The following is a 24,382-nucleotide window of genomic DNA, read 5'->3' on the forward strand; positions in this document are numbered from 1 at the left end:
TTCCTCTCAATTTTGCTGTTAACCTAAATCTGTTTAAACAAATTAAGTCATTTTAAAAAATTGCAACGATAAAAGCAAAACTCAAAGAAAGGTACATTGTTGAACTGAGTGGTTCAAATTAATTTGATCTAGCAAACCCTGAACATACCTGCTTTTGAAATTAAAGTATGCCTTAGTTTTTTAGAACAAATTAAAATGACATATGAAAGAAATTTAAATTGTAATAAGGTCTAAAATATTTTTCTAAATTTTAATAGTGATAAGAGTATAGATTAGCCACGACTTACAACATACATCTAGATACTTCTTATCACCAACCTTTCAGGACACACTCATATTTTGTAGTCAAATCTTGAGAATGTTGCATGGCTCATGTTTATAAGATTTCTGTTTTCATATCATCACCCCAAAAGGGGTTTGTGTTCACATATTCTTAAGATCTTGTGCTTCTAAATGATCCTTCTGTTCTAATTACTTTGTGAAGTACAATACCTGAATATTACACATTCCTATATACATTCATCTCTAAAGCAAAAGTTTACAAAAGTGCATGAAAAAAATACAAATTCCTACTGATTAAAAATTTAAAAACCTCAAAAATACACATTTGTCTGCATTCTTAATCTACTTTCATGTGTATTACTCTCCATGGTCTTCAATAGAATTCCTTTCCCCCTCTCTGGGAAAGCAATCATGGTGGTAGCCGCTTTGGAGAGAGTACTATGAGCAGCTAGGTCTGTGGTGGCTAGGGAATAAATGGAGCATTTCATCTGTTCTTTTAATTATAGCTTAGCAGCAGCTTACAGTGACTCCAATTCACTTTCCAAGAAACTTAAGCAAAGGTTAATTTTAATGGGAATCTAAATCTTGCCCAATTTTCAAATTGCCTTGTTCAACTTATGTATCTGCTTAAATTTGTTAAGGAAATATTGCCTTTTAAGTACTTTAGAATACCTTTAAGACTTTATCTTCAGAAAGCTGCCCGCACTCTAATTTTATGGTTAATTTATTTCTCATATAAACTTCAAAGTTTAGAATATAAGAATCCATTTTCTCCTGATTTGTGAGTGTTTACTCCTATTAATGATAATAGAAGTCTTAATTTGCACTTTTTGATTATAGGCACGTGGTCTCAAATTCATTAACAAGTATTTTTAACATGAATTACAGAAAAAAGATATAATGGTCACAGGGCTTTTCAAATTGTTCAAGTATTTGCAGCACAATTTTGAAGTTGAAAAAAATGAAACTCTGTAATTCTGAATTATATTAATAGTCAATGTCATGCTGCTCAATTTATCTTTTTTTTTAGTTCTGTAAAACCAGATTTGAAGTACCATTGTATAAAGAAGAATGTGCATAACAATAATTCATAATTATGTCAAATGTAGGAGGTGTCAATGCGAAGGGGTAATTTTATTTTTTAAATTGTGTGCATATATTTTTAAAATTATTTTACAAGCCTCCATCACATAGTCCATGGTATAAATAAAATTACTTAAAACTGAAATACATCTAAATCACACATATTCCAACAAGAAGATTCCTAAAATAACATATTTCGTTCATCTAATTTAAGCACACTATTGACTGATAAATAAAATGTTTTATAGATTTTAATATCTTCTTTGTAATGTGATACAAAATCACATCCATTTTCAAACCTTATTAGACATTTGTGTACAAAATTTGAGGAAAAAGTATATCAGCTTTTTATTCCTGACACATTCTTAATGGACTTTAAAAATGTCTCTGAAAAATAAAATTATGAGGGGCACAGTGGTTGGGTTTGTGCACTCCACTTCAGCAGCCTGGGGTTTGCAGGTTTGGATCCTGGGTGTGGACCTATCCGCAGCTCATCAAGCCATGCTGTGGCGACAACCCGCATACAAAAAACAGAGGAAGATTGGCCCAGATGTTACCTCAGGGACAATCTTCCTCAAACAAAAAGAGGAAGATCGGCAACAGATGTTAGCTCAGGGCCAATCTTCTTCACACACAAAAAAAGAAAAGAAATTATGAGATGTTAGGTTTTAATAATCTCATAGATTTTTATTTGATGGAATTCCATCTACTGTCTTTTATCTCCACATTTTTAAAGTAAAGAAAATCTACCTGATGGAGGGTTAGTTTAATTTGAACAAATAATTAAATCAACATTCCTTGAAAATTCTACACTTTTTTTTAAGCTTTATTGAGATACAATTGACAAATAAAATTGTAATATATTTAGAGTGTACATCATGATGATTTGATATGTGTACACATTATGAAGGATTCCTTCTATCAAGTTGATTAACACATTGGTCAGCTCACATATTTACCTTTTTTTAAATGAGAATAAAAGTTTTACTCTCAGCAAATTTCAAATACACAATAGATTATTATCAACCATAGTCATGATGTTATACAGTAGATCCTCAGAACTTATGTGTCTTATAACTAAAAGTTTGTAAGTTTGTACCTTTTTCCCAACCTCTCCCTATTTCCCCCACTCCCCAGACCCTGGCAACCACTATTCTACTCTCTGATTCTCTGAGTTCAACATTTCTCTTCCTAGGTTTTTCAGTTTCCACATATAAGTGATACTTTGCAATATGTGTCTGTCTGGCTTATTTCACTAGCATAATGCCTTCCATATTTATCCATGTTGTTTTCAGTGGCAGGATTCCCTTCTTTGTAAAGGCTGTATAATATTCCAATATACATACATATATTTTTCCATTGTATATATATATTCGTCTTTATGCATTCATCCATCGACAGATATGTAGATTATTTCCATACCCTGGCTATTGTGCATAATGCTGCTATCAATATGGGAGTACACATACCTCATCCAGATAATAATTTTGTTTCCTTTGGAAATATACCCATAAGCAGTATTGCTGGGTCATATGGTAGTTATATTTTTAATTTTTTGAGGAACCTCCATACTATTTCCCATAGTGACTGTACCAGTTTACATTTCCACCAACAGTGTACAAGGGTTCTCTTTTCTCCACATTTTCACTCACATTTATCTCATCTTTTGATAACACAGATCCTAACAGGTTTGAGGTGCTATTTCATTGTGGTTATGATTTACATTTCTCTGGTGATTAGTGATGTTGAGCACCTCTCCATGTATCTGCTGGCCATCTGTATGCCTTCTATGTCTATTCAGGTCCTTTGCCCGTGTTTTGAGTTATTTAGCTTTTTGCTATAGAGTGTATGAGTTCCTTATAGATTTTAGATATCAACTCCTTATTGGATATGTGGTTTGCAAATATTTTCTCCCATTCCATAGGTTGCCTTTTCTTTGTCTTGATGGTTTCATTTGCTGTGCAGAAGCTTTTTTGTTTGATGTAGTTCCAATTCTTTACTTCTGGTGTCACATCCAAAAAGTCACTGCCAAGATCAATGTCCTGGAACTTATCCTCTGTGATTTCGTCTAGGAGTTTTATGGTTCCAAGTTTTACATTCAGTTTTTAATGAATTTTGAGTTGATTTTTGCGTATGGTGTAAAATATAGGTCCACTTTCATTCTTTTGCATGTGGAGATCCAGTTTTTCTAACATAATATGTTGAAGAGAATATTTTTTTCCCCATTGTATATTTTTGGCTCATTTGTTGAAAATTAACCATATATGCCTGGGTTTATTTCTGGGCTCTCTTCTTTGCTCCTTTGATATATTTTTATACCAGTACCATACTGGTTTGATTGCTATACCTTTGTGATACAGTTTCAAATGCAGTAGTGTGATGCTTCCAACTTTGCTACTGTTTCTCAAGTTTGCTTTGGCTATTCAGGACGTTTTGCATTTCAGTATGAATTTTAGAATTGTTTTTTCTATTTCTGTGAAAAACGCCATTAGAATTTTGATAGGGATTGCATTGAATTTGTACATCACTTTGGGTAATATGGGCATTTTTTAAAAACTTCATCCTTCCATGTACACAGAATATTTTTCCATTTATTTGTGTCTCTTTCGATTTATTTCATCAATGTTTAAAAGTTTTCAATGTACATATTTTTCATCTCCTTGATTACATTTATTCCAGAGTATTTTATTTTATTTGACGCTATTGTAAACAGGATTGTTTTCTTAATTTTTCCTTCCAAGAGTTCATTGCTAGTGTATAGAAATGCAACTGACGTTTAAATATTGATTTTGTATCCTACAATTTTACTGAATTCATTGATTAATTCTAAAAGGTTTCTTTGGTGAAGGATTTGGGGTTCTATATATAATATCATGTCATCAGCCAACAGAGATCACTTGATCACTTTACTTATTCCTCTCCAGTTTGTATGCCTGTTGTTTCTTTTTCTTCCCAACTACTCCGGCTAGGACATCCAGCATTATTTTCAACAAAAATGGTGACAGTGTGCATCTTCATCTTGTTTCTAATCCTAGGGGAAAAGCTTTCATCTTTTTACCATTGAGTATGATGTTAGTTGTGGGCTTGTCATACATGGCCTTTATTATGTTGAGGTATATTCCTTCTATACCTACTTTCTTGAGAACTTTTATCAGAAAAGATGTTGATGTTATCAAATGCTTTTTTTGCATCTATTGATATGATCATATGAATTTATCCTTCATTTTGTTAATGTGGTATATCACATTGATTGATTTGTGGATACTGAACCATTCTTGCATCTCAGGAATGAACCTCACTTGATCCTGTAAATATTGAATTTGGTGTGTTAATATTTTATTGAGAATTTTTGCATCTATGTTCATTTGGGATATTGGCCTGTAATTATCTTTTCTTGTAGTGTCCTTTTATGGCTTTGGTATAAGAGCAGTGGTGGCCTCATAAAATGAGTTTGGGACTGTTTCCTTCTCAAGTTTTTTTTGAAGAGTTTGAGAAGGATCGGTTCTAATTCTTCTTTAAATGTCTGGTAGAATTTACGAGTGAAGTCATCTGGTCCTAGATTTTTCTTTATTGGGAGATTTTTTGATTGCTGACTCAATCTCCATACTAGTAATGGTTCTGTTCAGATTTCCTATTTCATGATTCAGTCTTGGTAGGTTGTATGTTTCCAGGAATTTATCCATTTCTTCTAGGTTGTCCAATTCATTGTTGTATTGTTCATGGTAGTCTCTTAAGAACCTTAGTATTTCTGTGATATCAGTCGAAATGTCTCCTCTTTCATTTATGCTTTTATTTATTTGACTCTTCTCTCTTTTTTTTCCTTAGATGGTCTAGCTAAAAATGTCTGGCAAATTTATCTCTTGAAAAAAACCTCTCTTCACTTCATTAATCTTTCCTATTGTCTATCTAGTTTTGATTTCATTTATTTCTGTTCTGTTCTTTGTTATTTCCTTTCTCTACTAAGTATGAGCTTAGTTTTTTCTTCTTTTTCTAATTCCTTAAGGTGTAATGTTAGGCTGTTTATTTCAGATCTTTCTTTATTCTCAATGTAGTCATTAATCACTATAAATTTCAGTCTTAGAACTGCTTGTCCTGCATCCCATAACTTTTGGTATATTGTGTTTGCATTTTCATTTCTCTCTAGACATATTTTTTTTCCCTTTTTTCTTTGACCCTTGGTGGTTGAGGAGCATGTTGTTTAATCTCCACATATTTGTGAATTTTCGTTTTTCTCTTGTAATTGATTTCTAATTTCATACCATTGTAGTCTAAAAAGATGCTTGATATGATTTCAATATTTTTAAATCTATTAAGACTTGCTTTGTGGTCTAACATATGATTTATCCTAGAATTGGTCCATGTGTTCTTGAGAATAATGTGTATTTTGCTGCTGTTGAGTGGAACGATCTGTATATGTCTGTTAAGTCCATCTGGTCTAACGTGTAGTTTAATTCCCATGTTTCCTTTGATTTTTTGCCTGGATGATCTATACATTGTTGAATGTGGGGTCTTGAAGTCCCCTACTATTATGGTATTGCTGTCTATTTCTTCCTTCAGATTTTTTAATATTTGCTTTTATTTATTTATATCTCCAATGTTAGGTGCATAAATATTTACAATTACACTCCAATTATATATATATTTATTATATATACATGTTACATATATATAAATAAAATTAAATTATTGTAATTCTCTCAAGATGAATTAACTCTTTTCTCATTATATAATGATTTTGTCTCTTGTTACAGTTTTTGGCTTAACGTCTATTTTGTCCAATATAAGTATAGTTATCGTTGCATACTTTTGGTTTCCATTTGTATGGAATATTTTCTACCATCCTTTCACTCTCAGTCTATGAGTAACCTTAAAGCTGACTTGAGTTTCTTGTGGGCAGCATATAATTAAGTATTGTTTCTTTATCCATTTACCCACGCTATGTCTTTAGAGATTTAGTCTGTTTATATTTAAAGTGAATACTGACAGGTATGGACTTACTATTGCCATTTTATTAATTGTGTTCTGGCTTTTTTGTAGCCTTTGTTCCTTTCTTCCTCTTTTGTTCTTTTCCTCTGTGATCTGATGATTTTCTACAGTGGCATGATAGATTCATTTTATCTTTTGTGTATTTACTATATCATTTTATTCTGTGGTTATCATGCGGCTTACATAAATCCTCTTATAACAGTCTATTTTAAGCTAATAACTTAACTTCCAATTAATACAAAAGCTCTAAATCTTTATACTCCTCCTTCACATTTTATGTTTTTGAATTCCCAATTAACATGTTTTTATATTGTCTATGCATTAAGAAATTACTGTAGTTATAGTTACTTCAATACTTTTGTCTTTCAACCTTCATATAGAATTATAAGTGATTCACCTACTACCATTACAATATTAAAGTATTGTTAATTTATATAAATATTTACCTTTAGCAGTGGGTTTTATCCTTTAATATGTTTTCACATTACTAATTATTGTCCTTTCATTTCAGCTTAAGAACTCCCTCTAACATTTCTTGCAAGGCCAGTGTAGTGGTGATGAACTCCTTCAGCTTTTGTTTGTCTGGGAAACTCTTTATCTCTCCTTCAATTCTGAAGGAAACTTTGTTAGGTAGAGTATCCTTGGTTGGAAGATTTTGTTTTTCTTTCAACACTTTAAATACATCATCCCACTCCCTTTTGGCATGCAAGGTTTCTGCTAAAAAGCCACTGATAATCTTATCGGTGTTCCCTTGTACACAATAAATTGCTTTTGGCTTATTACTATTTAGATTCTTTCTTTGTCTTTAACTTTTGACAATTTAATGTAGCCTGCTGTGAGTCTCTTTGAATTTATAAGATTTGATCTTTTTGGGGCTTCCTCTAACTGGATGTCTGTTTCTTTACTCAGAGTAGGGGACTTTTCAGCCATTATTTCTTTGAATACGCTTTCTGTTCCTTTCTCTCTTCTCTTTCTAGGACTTCTGTAGTGAATATATATATAGGTCCATTAGATGGTGTCCCATAAGTCATTTATGCTATCTTCACTCATTTTAATTTCTTCTCTTTTTGTTCTTCTGATTGGATGAATTCCACTGTCCTGTCTTTGAGTTCACTGATCCTTTCTTCTGATTGCTCTAGTGGGCTATTAAACCCCTCAATTGAGTTTTTCAGTTTAATTACAGTATTCTTCAGCTCCATTATTTGTTTGGTACTTTTTTGTTTTCTATTCCTTTATTGATAGTCTCTCTTTGTTCATGTACTGCTCTCCTGACTTTGTTGAGCATCTTTATGACCATTATTTTGAACTGTCTATGAAGTAAATCACTTATCTCCATTTCATTAAGATTAATTTCTGGAGGTTTCTATTGTTCTTTTGATTGGAATATATTCCCTTGTTCTTCATTTTCTTTGACTACCTGTGTTGGTTTCTGAGCATTTGATAAAATAGCTACCTTTCCCATCTTGACAGACTGGTTTCATGTAGGAGATGAACCTCATCAATCAGCCTGGTCTGAGCTCTTGGTTGCATCTCAAACCTTTGTGATTGTCCAAACTACTGTCTTTGTTTTTAGTGGCTCCTAGTAGTTGAGGGTGTGCCAAGATCTGTCAGTATGCCAAAGGTATGGGAAACGCTCATATGTCTTTTTAGGCTCCTGGATGACAACTAATTGCCTGCCTCTCCAGCTCCCCAATTCAGGTTAATTGGAAGCTGACTTTCAGGCAGCAGCTGGGAAAGTCAAGATGTTAAATACGCAGACTAGCTCGTATCTGGGAGAAACCAGGATCTGAGTGTTTTTGCTTACTCATTCTCTGTTGAGCCAGATGGCATAGTTACTGGGTATGCTTACGTGCTCAAACAGAACTACCTCTTTGTTTCATGTGGTCCTGGAAGATCCATAAATGCCAAACCACATCAGCTCTCTGAGTTAGGTGATTTGAGAATCAGTTCCTAGGGTGGCAGCCTTAAAAGTTGGAGTACTGGATATGTAATGCAAACCCTTCAATCCTTAGGGAGAAGCCAGGAGTTGGGGATTCCCTCTCTCTTTGTATGGCACAGTGCCAGGGGTGGGTTTATGGCAAGAATGTGTCTTAGCCTTTCCTATTCATTTCAATGTGGATATTTTCTCAATCACCTGATGTGTAGGAATCACTCAGCTAGTTTCTGGATTTGTCTCAGAGTGAAGTACTCTCTACATAGTTGTATATTTGGTGCATCAATGAGAGGAGGGAAATTCAGGAGCTTTCTATGTCACTATCTTAGTGACATATCTCACAATTTTATGATTATGGGCTTGCAATACTTCTTACCATGGTCTAGCAGCTGCTTTCATGATAACTGTCAGAAAATTCTAACTTTTGTTCACCTGTCAAAGGAGGTATAAGCAATATTTCTTTTAATGTTTCTTATGAGATTAAGCAAACATATGGAAATATTATGTACTTAACTAATGGAATATGTTATTGTTCATTTTAAACTTCTTATTATATAATAATATTCACTATAAAAATATTGAAAATACTATAGGCAAAAATCAAGAAAACTGGTAATCACATAGCCCAAAGATAAACATTGAAAATATTTTGTAAATGTATAACAATTATCTGTTCATATAGTAGCTTTTACCAGCTCTCCAGGTTTAGATAAACATAGATAGTTACACAGGCTGAATAAACAAAGAAATATATAATTGTTTCTCTATACTCACTATCTTTTAAAGCAGCATCTTTTTTACAGTCATTATATGCCTTTCTCCCAATTCTTTTATTTGTTAATAAATACATCATTTCATACTCTTCGTATTTCATCAAATCTATCTTGCAAACTCATCATTAAATATAACAGATTCGTAACTAAACAATAACCACATATCTGGGGCCAGGCTGGTGGCACAGTGGTTAAGTTCACACGTTCCACTTCGGTGGCCCAGGGTTCAGCAGTTCGGATCCTGGGTGTAGACCTACATATCTCTTATCAAGCCATGGTGTGGCAGGTGTTCCACATATAAAGTAGAGGAAGATGGGCACGGATGTTAGCTCATGGCCAGTCTTCCTCAGCAAAACGAGGAGGATTGGTGGTAGGTGTTAGCTCGGGGCTAATCTTCCTCCAAAAAAAACCACAAAAAACCACAAATCTAACATCATAAACAAGAAGCTAGTTTTAAATATCATAGAAGGTTTATCTTGAAATTTTTAGTGAAATACGGAAAACACCCACTATGAAATTCTATGCAGGAGCTAAAAGGATAAAATTGTTTATATTTAATTTGCTTTTTTTCCCAGCATCATGAGTTGAAAGCTTAAATAATTAAATTTCATCTTTTCTTTTTCTTTTTTTGATATAGTTAAAGCTCCAAATTTCCCTCTAAGCACTATTAGCTATATTCTACAAATTTCCAGTTGCTATGGTATGAATGTTTGTGTTCTCCCAAAATTCATATGTTGAAATCCTAACCCCCAAGATGATGTTATTATCAGGTGGCACCTTTTGAGATAATTAGGTTATGAGAGTGGAATCCTCAAGAATAAGATTATGGCCAGTATAAAAAGGGCTCCAGAGAGATCTCTTGCCCTTTCTGCCATATGAGGTTACAGTTAGAAGACAGCCGTCTATGAAGCAGGAAGAGCGTCCTCACCACACATCAAATCTGCTGACACCATAATCTTGGACTTCTCAGCCTCCAGAAGTATGAGAAATAAATTTATGTTATTTATAAGCCACTCAGTTTATCGGATTTTTGTTATAGCAGCCTGAACAGACTAACATAGATATGACTTTTCAAATTTTTATCAGGCTTTATATATTTTCTAACTGCCACTGTGACTTTGTCATTGACTGCTAAGTTATTTAGAAGTGTGCCTTTTTAATATCCAAATTTTCAAGAGACTAAAGAATACTGTTGGAGTTTTTAAAATTTAGGTTTGTAATCTGTAAAATGAAGTGTTTATGCCATTTCCATTTTGTATAATCATGAATATAATTGGTTTTATGTCTGCCACATTGCTATCTTCTTCGTTTATTCCTCCTTTCATATTTTTTTCTGGATTAAACAACTTTTTAAATGATTTCTTTTTGTTTTTACAGTATCAACTATTTAACTGTATCTTCTTTTATAATTATTTTAGCAGTTAGCCTAGAGATTAAAACATTCACCCTTGATTAATTTAAACATTACTTTCATGTAATGCTTTTACCACTTTTGAAATAACACAAGAATCTTGCAACTCTTGAGTCCCATCAGCCCCTCCAACCTCTTGTGCCACTGTCTTCACATATATTTCTCAATGTTATAAATCCCATAAAATACTATTATTATTGTTCTTTTAAAAAATAAATTTTCATTCATATTTATAAAAGCATTTACCCTTTTTGGTGTCCCTCACTCCTTCCCACAATTTTAATTATTTTATTCTTTCTTGCATAATTTTGTTCCTGCCTGAAGAAATCCCTTTCCTTTTTTTTTTGTAGTGCTTGTTTGCTGGAAATATATTTTTCCCAGTTTTTTCTTTGTCTGAAAATATCTTTGTTTTGTTTTTGTTTTGAAGACTATATTTGCTGGCTACAGAATTCTAGGTTGGCATTACTTGCCTTAAACACTTGTAAATATCTCTTTCCATTGTCATCTAGCTTGATACTTTCTTTGTAACATCATCTACCAGTCTTAATTTTGCTCCTTCATAAATATGCCTTTTATCTTTGCTGCTTTTAAGATTTTCTCTTTACCTTTGATTTCCAGAAATTTGACTATGATGTAGTTTTGGTTTTCCTGCTATTTATCTTGTTTGAGATTTACTGAGATTCTTGGATCTGAGGGTTGGTACCTTTCATCACAGGAAAAATTCTTGGCCATTATTATTTTTATTTATCTAAAAATATTGCTTCTGGCCCATTCTCTCTCCTCTCCTCTTGGGGCCCAAATTACATGTGTGTGAGATGTTTCCAGCATATAATACAAATATTTCTTATTCTTTTTTGTTATTCAACTTTTGCTTTTCTACTTTTTAATGTGCATACTTTGCATTCACCTATTTTCAAGTTCAATTAATTTTCTACTCTTATCAGTCATTATTATATGCATCAATAGAGGTCTTAAAGTTCATAATGAATATTTTAATTCTAAAATATCCATTTGATTATTTTTATACATTTGAATTCTTATTTTAAATCATCCATTCATCCCATATTTTCCTCATTGTCTTCATAGATAATAAGATACAGAGGCTCTAGATTATGTTATCACTCTCCAAAAAATGTTGCTTTTTTTTTTCTGACAATTGAATACTTTGATATTGCCAAAGCTTGGCTACAGGCTTTACTTGTCTGTTTTAATTTTGCATTTACTGCTGGAGCATGCAATGTGCAGCCTCTGAAGTCTCTGCTCAGCTTTCTAGCCTTCCAGGGAGTCTTTGAAGTTTATCCCTCCATATGCTTAGGGGACTTTTTTATAGATAATTGGGAACCTCTCTATGGCAACTTGTCTCCCAAAATGCCAACTGCTTTGGCAACTTTTAACTCTGATCTCCATTTCCTCTGCCCAGAAAAACTACCATTTTCTGCAAATGTTTTCTTTACCTAGAATGCAGTTTGAAATGCCTTTAAAGAAAAACATGAATTAATTAAATGTGGGCTCACATAAGTGTTTTCCTCCTTTCGCTGCTCTTTGAAGACTGCAAACAAATATTTAACATATTTTCTCTTGCTTTTATAGTTGTTTAGTTTTGGATATGATAAATTTATAATGGTCAAGACTGGAAGTTCTATTTGGTATTACTTTTTTTAAATGCTTTTTTTCATTTACAGAGATAATCATATGAATTTATTCTTTTGTATTATTAAAATGGTGAAAGGCATTTACTAATTTTTTCATGAAAAATAAACCTTGCATCTCCAGAATAAAACCAACTTGATTATAAGTTATTATCCTTTTTATACATTATTGTATTTATTTAGACTATGCAGAGCTATTAGATAGAAATTTCCTTCTCAACTTCTTATATTAAGGTTATGCTCCTATCACATAAGAGTTAAGGAGATGCTTCCTCTCATTTTAATATCTAGAAGAGTTTGTGGAAGATTGGTATTATTTATTCCTTAAAATTTTTTGTATAATTTACAAATGAGGTTCTGTGCCTGGAGTTTTCTTAGAAGGAAGAATTTTAACTACTGATTCAATATCTTTAATAGACATAGTTTAATTCAGATATCCTTTTCATGTTTGTGACTACTTTGATTAGTTTCTTTTTCTATGGTTTTATCCTATTATCCTATTCACTCCATTTTCAATTACTTTTTGAATGAAGTCATTTATAGTGTTCTCTTATTAATTTTCTTGATATTCAGGATCTGTAGAGATGGCCCATTCTCATTGTCAATATTAAGAATTTTATTATTTTATTATAAATTCTATTATATAGTACAAAAAGCCAATTTTTGTTTTGGTTTATCCAGTCTTTGTTTATTGTACTTGTTAACATTTTATCAGTTTCTTCTATACATTTGCAATTTTCCTTCTTCTTTGATATTTACTTTGCTATAGTTTTCTTAAACTTTTGAATTTAATTTTTGTATAATTAATTTTTCCATCTTTGTTTCTATTCTTATGTACTTAAAGTTATAATATTTACTTCCAACCAAGATAGACTAACAAAGTCAATATTTATTCTCATTATGTAAACAAACTCAAAGATATGAAACAATGATTTTAATTAATTGCGTATCAGGTAATAACAGTGAAAGATAGAAAAAATAAATCATGAGATTAGTCCTATTCTTACCCCAACTTACTGCATTGAGAAAGTTAGCAGCACATGGAAAAAGGAACTCGGGTAGAATCTGAAGAAATCCCTACACTGAGGGATCAGAGGCGAGACTCTGGAAAGACCAAGGTGGCTAGAGCTCACAGGAGAGCAGAGTGCTGCACAGGAAAGAATTCTGGAGATCCACAGTGGACTCCTTTAGAGTATTCAGTCAAGCACTGAGACCATAACCTACACATGACAAAATGACCAGAGACTTTGGAAGGAATCACACAAAAGGATTAGTGATATCAATACCTGGAACTCACATAAGAAAAGGAATAATGGCTGTTCCCACTAACCAGATTGGAAAAAAATCTCATATTTATGGCTCATTTGATAGCATACTCATAAAGGACTTGATCAAATAATGAGGAATAATTAGCTCTAGCTTAAATGCTAATCTGGTACCACCCCACAATAATAAAAGCAAGAGTTGAAGGGATAAAACAGTTTCTGGGGCCGGCCCCATAGCATAGTGTTTAAGTTTGGTGTGCTCCACTTTGGTAGCCTGAGTTCATGGGTTTGGATCCTGGGTGTGGACCTACACCACTCATCAGCCAGGCTCTGGCAGCGACCCACATATAAAGTGGAGGAAGACTGGCATAGATGTCAGCTCAGGGCTAATCTTCCTGAAGCAAAAAAAGAGAAAGATTGGCAACAGATGTTAGCTCAGGGCTAATCTTCCTCAGCAAAAAACAACAGTTTCCAAGTAGCTTAACTGCACCTTAGAACAAATTTCATAAATATTTAAAACCATACATATGTATCCAGCTTCTAAAACTGTGAAATGACAATATATGACATCAATAAAATAACAAGTATGCAAAGAAGAAAGAAAACATAACCAATAATGGTGAGAAAAATCAGTCAATTGAAACCAACCCAGAATTGATACAGATGTTTAAATTCACAGATAAGGGCACTAAAATAATAATTGTACTTGCATTCCACATATTTAAATGCTAGAGGAAATACTGAAGATGTTAAGTGGAAACACATTAGACATTTTTGTAGAAATCTAAACCAAACTTTTACAGATGGAAACTATAGCATCTGAGATAAAAACTACAAATTATGTAATTAATGTCATATTAGGTATTTCAGAAGAAAAGATTAGTGAACTTGAAAATATAGCAAAAAAACTACACAAGCTGAGATACAGAAAAATAAAAGACAAAAAAATTGAAGAAGAGGAAGAAAAAGAACAGAACAACAGTGTGCTGTAGGACAACTACAAGCAGCCTATATACATGCAACAGGAATACTTAAAAGCAAGGAGAGAGAAGTGGGACAGAAAAAATATTTGAAAAAAATAATAGCTGAAATTTTCTGCTTTTAAAATTGGATGAAAGCAATAAATACAGCAACCCAAAAAGCCCAAAGAAGCCCAAGTACAAGAAACACGACAAAACTACACCAAGGCACATCAAACTCAAATTTCACAAAAGCAGTGATAAAAAGGAAATCTTAAAAGGAGTCAGAGAAAAGACACACTAGGTACTGAAGAACAGAGATAAAGATCATACACTAGAAAGAATGCAAGTTAGAAAGCAGAGGCACAACTTCTTCAAAGTACTGGAAAAACAAAAATAAGAAAGTCAATCTAGAATTATATTCCCAGTAAAAATATCCTTAAAAAATAAAGCCATAGGAAGAAATTTTCAGAAATACAAATGCTGAAAGAAGTGTTCACCAGTAAACTATTAAAAGAAGTCCATCATGCAAAGAAAAGTGACACCAGATTTTCAAAAGGAATCTACACAAAAAAATGAAGAGTACCAGAAATGGCAACTATGTGGGTAAATATATGTAAGATATTTTTCTTATTATTTAAATCTCTTTAAAAAGCATTTACTGATTAATCAAACATAACAACTAACTGTTGCTGGGCCCTCTCAGCTGTTGGTGCCCCAAGGAATTGCCTCAGTCGCAGAGACCCACCTCAGCTAAGATCACACCATTTGGTGGGGGCAGGGGGGAGAGTGAGAGAACATCCACATCCAGTGACTAATCAGGGTAGGGATAGGAAGTCCTGGACGTTATGGTCTAACATGAGACAGCAGTGACGAACTGTTTTAGACACCATCATGGGGTGAGCTAAAGTTGTTGAGCCTGAATCCAAAACCAATTTCCTACTTTGCCCTGTTGTGCTTCCTTGCCCTCCTTCCCAAAGGTCTTGATCTCATGAGAACTCCGAAACAAACGTCTTGAACACTGAAGTCTGTCTCAGAGTCTTCCTCAAGAATATACGAGGCTGAAGTTCGGATGTTTTCTTCTGACAATGTGTACTTCTCCAGTTCTTTTTTTATCTGTGTCTGTTCTGCTGCCAACCTCACCCAAGGAGTTTTTTCATTTATTTTTTGTCGTATTTTTTAAGCTAAAATTTCTATTTGAATCTTCATTAGAGCTCCCAGTTCCATGCCAAATTTTAAAGTCTTGTTGTTTTTAATCATTTTGCACATTAACCTCAGATATTTTCAAATGTTTGATAACACGATTTTTTAAATTTCTTGTGCTTCTGATTAAATTTTCTGATTTTCCTTTTGTTCTCACTTAAATCTTATGTACTGTATGATGGATTACCTTTGAGTGAGTACTAGATATTTTATTTGAAAATTATAGAGATTATCTAAAGTTCTATTTGGTGATCACTTCTGCTTCTGAAATTCAGCTAGGCTAGGGGCACTAGCAAACCCAAATCGCCTTGATCTAATCATGGGCAGAGATGGCTTGCACTGAGCTTCACGCACTCTGACTCCTAATAATTTGTAGTCATTTGGAGTCCCCATCAAATTCCTGGGGCTGTTTAGCAGGGTCTCTCTTCCTCAATGAACCTCAATCTGCAATTCTCACCCTCGGAACCCTGTGAGACCTGTGAATCCTTCTTAGTCTTTCAGCCTCTCAGAGGATATCTGTGGAATCAGCAAATATTTTGAGGAGAAAATAAACATTCTCGCGGGTTTTCTCTCTCTGATCTTCCCCTATTCCTCTGTCTTGGCACTGTGGGTCCTCAGCACTTTGGGATCACCTTGCTGCCTTCAAACATAATTTTTTTTGTCCAACTTTTCTAGTTGTTCTCAGTAGTATGGTTACTTTGAAGCAAGCAATTCCAGCACTGCCAGAAGCAGAACACCTGGATCAGATACATTAATAAACCCTACGGAGAGAGAAACCAGTACAGATATATTTATGAAGAAACTAGACTAGAAATATCCACAGCTAAGGCTTAGATAAAATAAGACTTTAGTTGAGCATGAACATATATTTAGAACAGAATCTCTGAGGGGTTCCAGTCTTACGGCCCGCATGTTGGGGAGTATAGAGCATTATTTTTACTCAGGCTAAAACTGGAGGACTATTCTGAAGAATCTGAGACCTGCGTGCAAAGGGACAGGATGTCAGACATAGTGAGTTGAATTTTGTATTCCAAAAAGATATATCCAAGTCCCAACTCCCAGTACCTGTGAAAGTGACCTTATTTGGTAATAGAGTCTTTGCAGATGTAATTAATTAAAGATCTCAAGATGAGATCATCCTGGATTTCAGTTGGGTCCTAAATCCAATGACCAGTATCCTTATAAGGAAAAGAAGAGGGGGATTTGTGACATAGACACAGGGGAGAAGGCCATGTGAAGCTGGAGGCAGAGATTAGAATCATGCTGCCTCAAGTCAAGTAATGCCTGGAGCCACCGGAAGCTGGAAGAAGCAAGGAAGGATTTGTCTCTAGAGACTTGGGAGGAAGCGTGGCCCTGCTGACACCTTGATTCTGACCTCCAGAACTGTAAGAGAACAAATGTCTGCAGTTTTGAGCCATCAGGTTTGTAGTGATTGGTTATGGCAGCCCTAGGAAACCAATACACTGCATGTGGGACCTCGTGCTTCAGTGTAGCTACCAGCTTCTCTACGCATTTCTTAAAGTGATCCGTTCTACCTGCCTGCTCTTTCTCTCTGCACCCTAAAGTTAACGTTGCCAGTTAATACAACACACCAAAATAGTCAAAACTCTCATTCAACTCTAAGGAGACAATAAAGAAACCATGCATATTTTTATATTTAATATCTGTTTTTTAAGACTTCCAGAAAAAGAGAACACAGAACATGCAGATACATAAATTGTTAAAGAAAAAAGCATTTGAACTGAAGAAAGACACAAATCTTCAGATCGAAAGGGACTAATATGGACCTAACAGTACTAAAAAATACCCATATATAACTCATAAAATTTCAGAAAAGTAAGAAAATATGAGATGATACAAAATCTTTAGCCTTCTCAGCAGCAAGCCCAAATGTTAAAAACAGAAATGGAATTGTGAAAAATCTGAAGTAGGGGCTGGCCCAGTGGTGTAGCAGTTAAATTCACGTGCTCCACCTTGGTGGCCTGGGATGTGCCAGTTCTGATCCCAGGCACGGACCTACGTATTGCCTATCAAGTCATGCTGTGGCAAGTGTCCCACATATAAAATAGAGGAAGATGGGCACAGATGTTAGCTCAGGGCTAATCTTTCTCAAAAAAAATAAATAAATAAAAAATGTGAGGGAAAATAATTTTCAACTGAAAAGATTCTACCACTTAACAAAACTATCAGTCAAAAGTAAGAGAAAAATAAAGACATTTTTAGATATATTTGGACCCAAAAAAGTTATGTTTTTTAACATTATTATTTATAAAAATAGTTGAGAATTCCATTTAGTATAATGAAAAATCTAGAAATACAAGAAAGAAAAACAAGGGATCTTCAAAAGTGCAGATTCATTAGATATGTGTAGTAAAATAATGTTTTATCATAATAGGCACAAACATGCCTAGAAAACAATCTAGCCAAGTTAGGGTATTTAACAATTGTATGATTAAATGACAGGCAACAGAAGTCAGTCATCTGACATCTCTTTCACAAGAAAAAAAGAAAGAGTCCATTAAAAATTCAGAGAAAATATTTTTCTTAAGAAAAACATGGTCTTTGGTAGCATGATTTTGATAAGTTGAATGGAATGTTGAGAGATTAAAATTCATTTGACCTTGATGTTTGAAATATTTTCTTTCAATTGCTTTTTTCTCCATAGTTGCAATTATAATATTTGGTTCTTCAGTGAATAACAGTTATGAAAGAATAAAATTATAAAATCTATTTACTAGATTTCAAGTATTCAGAACCAAGCAGACAACGTGCAGAAGACCTAGCTGGAGATATAAAGAGAGGTCTGGAGGGGAATGTATGGACACTAATACCATCTCGGAAAGGTAACAGGTCAAACGATGATATCTGCAGCCGATGGATAAAGAATTAGGGTTTAAATATAGTTTTTAAAATTGTAAATATAACCACCAGCAACAAAAACAAAAACATCATACACTGACAGTCTTCAGCTGCTGCCCTCTTAGAGACATCATCATGACTAATGAAATATGTGTGAAACAATTCTGAAATAATGACTAATATGTAAATTACTGTCCACATCTACGTTTTTATTGTTTCTGATTTCATCATTTTGTAAATGTTAGTGCACCTGTTTCTTGATGGCTTGTTTAACTTAAATTCATCACCTGTTTGACCTTATGATTACTATATGTACCACTGACTGCTCATCAATGTTGACTTTGTCTTAACATGCAGCTTCGTTTAGTAAAAGAGGTGGAAAAGTGATCTGGTTAAGTGCACAGCCTCTGTAGTAAGATTGCCTACATGAATCCTTGCTCTATTCACTTAGTAGCTTTCGTCTTTAGGCAAGTTGCTGTGCCTTATTTCTTTAACTCTAGGAAGTGTTAAGTGAGTTAACAGGTAAAGCACTTTGAAGACTGCCTGGCATATATTAAGTGCTATATGAGTATTATCATTACTATAATTCTTGTTACCTGACTAAATCTTCCTTTTTCTATCCCAGAAAACCAATCTTAAATTATAATATTTGTGTAGTCACTGTAATTTTTGATATTGGCATTAGCAAATGGCTATAATTTGGTGGCATAACTAAGACACTAGCAATGAAGATATCTGACTCAAACTCTAGTTCCACTACTGGAAACAAGGGCATAATATTAGGAAACTCATGTACCCTATTTGGTCCTTCAGCTTTAACAGAAAAAAAAATTGGGTAATAGTACCTGTCCTGACTGTTCCATAGGAATATAATATAGATCAAAAGTGATTCTAAAATAAATCTCATTTGTGGCATGGCAAAGCAAAATAATTTGAGCAGTATCTAACACATATAGGTATTTGAGTCACAACTTGATGATTATAAATGACTGTATAAGAGAGAGCAGATTTCTATAGACAGGGAGTATAGACCAGGAATCATAATGCATGGTCTCCAAACCCAACCATTCTATTTACATATTGTGTAAACATGGGCAAGACAAATAACCACTGTGACCTCAATATCCTGAAGTGTAAACAGGGGATAAATTTACTTACCCACCTCTGTTAGAAGGCACTGAGAGTCATACCATATTAGATAATAAACTGAAATCGTTCTTTTACTAAAACATATTAAACCAATAAAAGTTGCTTTCCTGAATTTGATCAGTTTTCATTGGACAGTTAGATATGGATGGATCCATGCACAAATGGTGTTATTTCTGCTTCTGGGATATATAAAGTGTCATTAGCTAATGGCACGATATAAAAGTATGTAACCATATACAGAAACAAATATCACACATAGAAATGTGTACGGACACACATAAAGACCAACAGCACAGTGGATTATTTTTCAACTTTAATAGTATTAATTTACTAAAGATGCAGGGCAGTTTTATTGTGCCTATTTATTTCTGTCAACCAGCTGTCTTTAATATTCTGACTGTCAAGGAAATTTATTTATCTGACTAAAAAGCTGATGCTTTGGAAACTTTAGTCAAGGGTGTCATTGCAATGCTACATGACCATAATAGTTTTTTTTTATTTCTTCCTTCATTTCTTTTTTTCCCATGCCTTTGATCAAACTAGGTAAAGCACATTGCATAGGGATTGGTGGTTCCATCAAATTACCATATTTCAAGAAGGTACATATTATTGTCTGAATGTTTGTGCCCTTCCAAAATTCATATGTTAAAATCTTAATGCCCAAGGTGGTGGGCTTGGTGGGTGGAAGTTTTGGGAGGTGCTTAAGTCAATAAGGTGGAGCCCTAATGAATGGGATTGGTGCCTTATAAAAGAGGCTCCAGAGAGAACTCTAGCTCTTTCTACCACATGAGGACACAGTGAAAATTCATCAGCTCTAAATCAGGAAGAGGGCCCTCACCAAAACGCAACCATGCTGGTGCCTTGATCTCAGATTTCCCAGCCTCCAGAACTATGAGAAATAAACTTAAGCTGTTTATAAACTACACAATCTGTAGTATTTTGTTATAGAAGCCCAAATGGACTAAGACAGTACATAACAGAAATCAAAGAAGTAAATTTGTCTTCACACTAATAAACAACGTGCAGATATGAAGATAACATTTCCCGGAAATCAAATGTGGATCTCTACAAACTATTAAGAAAGTAAACATTTTGAGTTTTTGCTTCCTTAAAGTGTTTCTAAACCCTGAAAGTAAATGTATATATGATGTAGGGCACCAAAATAATAGTATACACTCTTCAATGTAATTTAATCTAATAATTACAGGAGAGATGTATGCATATAGCAAAAACTGATAAGTACATTTAATGTAGATATAAGTACACACATATATTTGTGTTTTCTTTAGTAAATAAATATTTAAAATTTTTACTAAATAAATCTTTAAAATTTTTTGAGATATGATTTCTGGACACTATATGAATATATTTGTTGTCAAAAGTTAGAAACCATGAAAAATCAAGCAAAAATAGAAAATATTAATTTTTCTCAGTAGTCTAGAACATGGATTGGCAAACTATAGCCCACAGGCTACCAGTAAAGTCTTATTGGAATATAGTCATGTTTATTTGTTTATGCCTCACTTATGGGTTTTGTCACACCCAGAAGGGCAGAATTGAGTAGTTACAAGAGAGAGATTATGTCCCACAAGTATAAAATAATTACTATCTAACCCTTTAAGAGAAACTTTCAGACTTCTGTTCTAGATGAAGTCACACATGTGATTTCAAAGATTGTACACACCCACACAAACAACACATTCACCAAGAAGAGCATTTCAAATACAAGATAAAAATATTTCTTTAAAATAAAAAATATTTTCCCCCTTCCGGCCATGCTTAAAAAAAAATAAGAGACTAGAAGGGTGAGATACAGCTGAGAAGTAAAAAGAGCTAGATTTACTTGGCTTGGTGGAACCAAGAGATTATCAAAATGGGAAATTTATGTCAAGGAAGAATGAACTCCCTGATAAAATAGAGAATTTTATGTGTGAAAATGAATTTGGTGACTTTCATAGTATTTATGAATGTCTTCTGCTTATATTTTCATAGATTAAATCCAGGAAGAAGAAATCTAACAGAGAAAGAACACAACCATAAATAGTGGCTCAAAAATTCACAGATACAAACTCTCAAAAAAGAAATGTTTCATATATATAGATTCTTTCATTAAAGAAAAAGTATCCAACAGAAAGTGTGACAAAGGCATGAGGATAATCTTGGAATTCCTTCCACCTGGCATTGGACCTAGCATCAAGGGAAGCTACGGAAGGCTTCAGTGCAAAGCTACTGCAGTGAGGCAGAAATGGTTTACTATTTATTCCTAGTGATTCACCTTGATAGCATTTTCTACAGGGAACGTGCTGGGCTAATTGGAGGCACTCAGGATCAACACTGGAACTCAGGTCTTTACATACTGAGAGACTTACTGAGACAACAAGGGTGGATTCCTCAGAAACGACCTTTCCAGTTCCACATCCATAAAGCTAAAGCTGTAGATGTAGAAGAATTTTTGAATAGAGTTGAGAGAATGTCTTTTTTAACTGAACAACTATTAGCACTTACAAATTCATGGAAAAAGAACTTTTATACACACACACGTACGTATGCATACATGTATACATGCTCACATATGTATATGAGTATATATGCATACATATACATTCGCATACATATATACATATCCAGATATATCCCTTAAAGCATAGCTTTGTGTTCATATCTATCTTATGGACTCCACTGGTTAATTTAATATTTATTTAATTTTTAATTCACTTCAAGCTCTCTACTAAAATTTAAGAACACATTGGTAATTGAAATAGTAATTGTCCCTCCTTTCATGGAGTTTCTATTCTACTGAAAGAGAGAAAAATTTAAAAATAATCCTACATACATATACTTTTGCTGTATTTGTTGTGTTATCACAGAAAAGTAAGGGTCAGGAGAATCGGACTTAAATTAAAACTTTAGGGACTTTTTCACAAAGGAAATTATATTTAAAACTGAGCTCGGAAGAAGGTAGACTCAGACTTAAAGGGTTTACTGGTGGTTTCAAGTAGGTACCCAGCGGCTACATGTATATGGCTAGATGTTAATTACCGCCTAGGAAGCTAGTGTTGACTAGCTTCTAGCAATAGGAAAATGTGTGGAGGGCTAGAAGCTATGAGAAATAGATAACAAATACTCTGGAGAGCAAAATTATAAGATATTTTTGACAAGCTAAGTAACAAAGTATTAGTATTTAGTAATTAGTAATAAAGTAATAAAGTATTTAGAACATGAAAAAGTTTAACAGGGATAAAAGTAATGTTTTGCATATAAGTTCAAAATAAATTTACAGTAGCAAAGATGGGTTTAGAAATCCCATGGGGTATGAAGACAGAGGTTTGGTCAACATCAGTAGTGCCATGTGACTCCAAAGAAAATGAGAAAGGAGAGAAAGGAAGAAAAAGAAAGAGAAAAAGCAAACCACACAAAACTGAATTAATAAGGCAGGCAATAATTATTATTATTATCAAGAATCAAGAATCAATGCTAAGCCATTTAGAAAGATTCAGGGCAATTTTGTTGTGTTTTGTTTAAATCTCAGTTCATAAAGTTCTGACTATAATGGATAATAGAAAGTAATGTGTCCATGAACCTCACTACACCTTGGTTTCCTCACACTATGTAACGAGAATAACAGTATATCTCACATAACAGTTTAAGTACGTTAAGTAAAGTGAGTGAGCTACTGTATATATGTATCTTCAGCACAGCATCTGGCACATGAAAATATCTAACTACATTACAAGTATTTCTGTAACTCTTTACATGTACTAGCTCACTGATTCCCACAAAAATCTATGGAATAGGTATTATGATCATCTACCTTTTATATATGAGAAAGCCAAAGCATAACGAGATTAAGTAGCTTGTCAAATCACACAGCAAGGAAGTAGTATTGCCTAGGTGGACTACCTGGTCTAATTTTAGAGTTTTTATTTCAAATCTCTACTCTTTATTGCCTCTTGTAGTAATCACTCAACATATACCTTTCTATAATAAATATGAATTCTGTAAATTTCAATTTTTATAATAGTCTTTTATATAAATTTAATCATATGTATTATTGTTTTAATGATTTCTCAGAACATATGTCAGCAAGCTGCATATGTACCATAATATGAATTAATTTTCTCTTTGAAAATACTTGTAGGAATTTTGCAAGTCATAGTAGCTTTGAAGTTGAAAGTCTCCTTATGAGTTTTGCAAAGTAAAGAATTAATCCTAATTATCTAGTTGCAATATTCTTAGCAACAAGACAGTATCTTCATCCTCCAGGATTAGTAATTTCAATAACATCACAAAGCCTGATGCTTAACAGATGAATATTCTCTAAATAATTATATTTCCACTCAAAGTATTTCTTTGCATAATTTGGTCTTGGCTCCAAAGTAACATATGTTTTAAGATAGGTGTTATCACCTAAGATTTTAGTCTTACAGAGTTTTCGGGATAGTCCAGGCAGAACTCACCATAGGGCAAAGTGCAGTGTGGTGATGGAACAGCCCCACAGCCTGAGGAACTGAGGATTTGGAACTGAAGAGATTTAGATGAAACACCATGTAAAATCCATACTCTAGTTCAGTTTTCCTGCTTAGTAATATTAGTGAAACAATTCACTATAGTAGGATTTTTCTTTTAATCAGATATCCATATTCACCTGTAGATACCTTCACATGTGTGGAAGCCAAGTGGCCAAGATAACAGTGATATTAGAATTCCAGATAAACAAGCAGTCCGGTTTCACTCATCACATTTGCCACTGTTTCAAAGAGGGCACTGTATATTTCCATTTTCACTTTGCTAATAGCATGCAGGTGAACCTGTCTAGTAAAGAGGCTTACT

Source organism: Equus quagga, unplaced genomic scaffold (assembly GCF_021613505.1).
Source record: "Equus quagga isolate Etosha38 unplaced genomic scaffold, UCLA_HA_Equagga_1.0 203_RagTag, whole genome shotgun sequence".
NCBI lineage: Eukaryota > Metazoa > Chordata > Mammalia > Perissodactyla > Equidae > Equus > Equus quagga.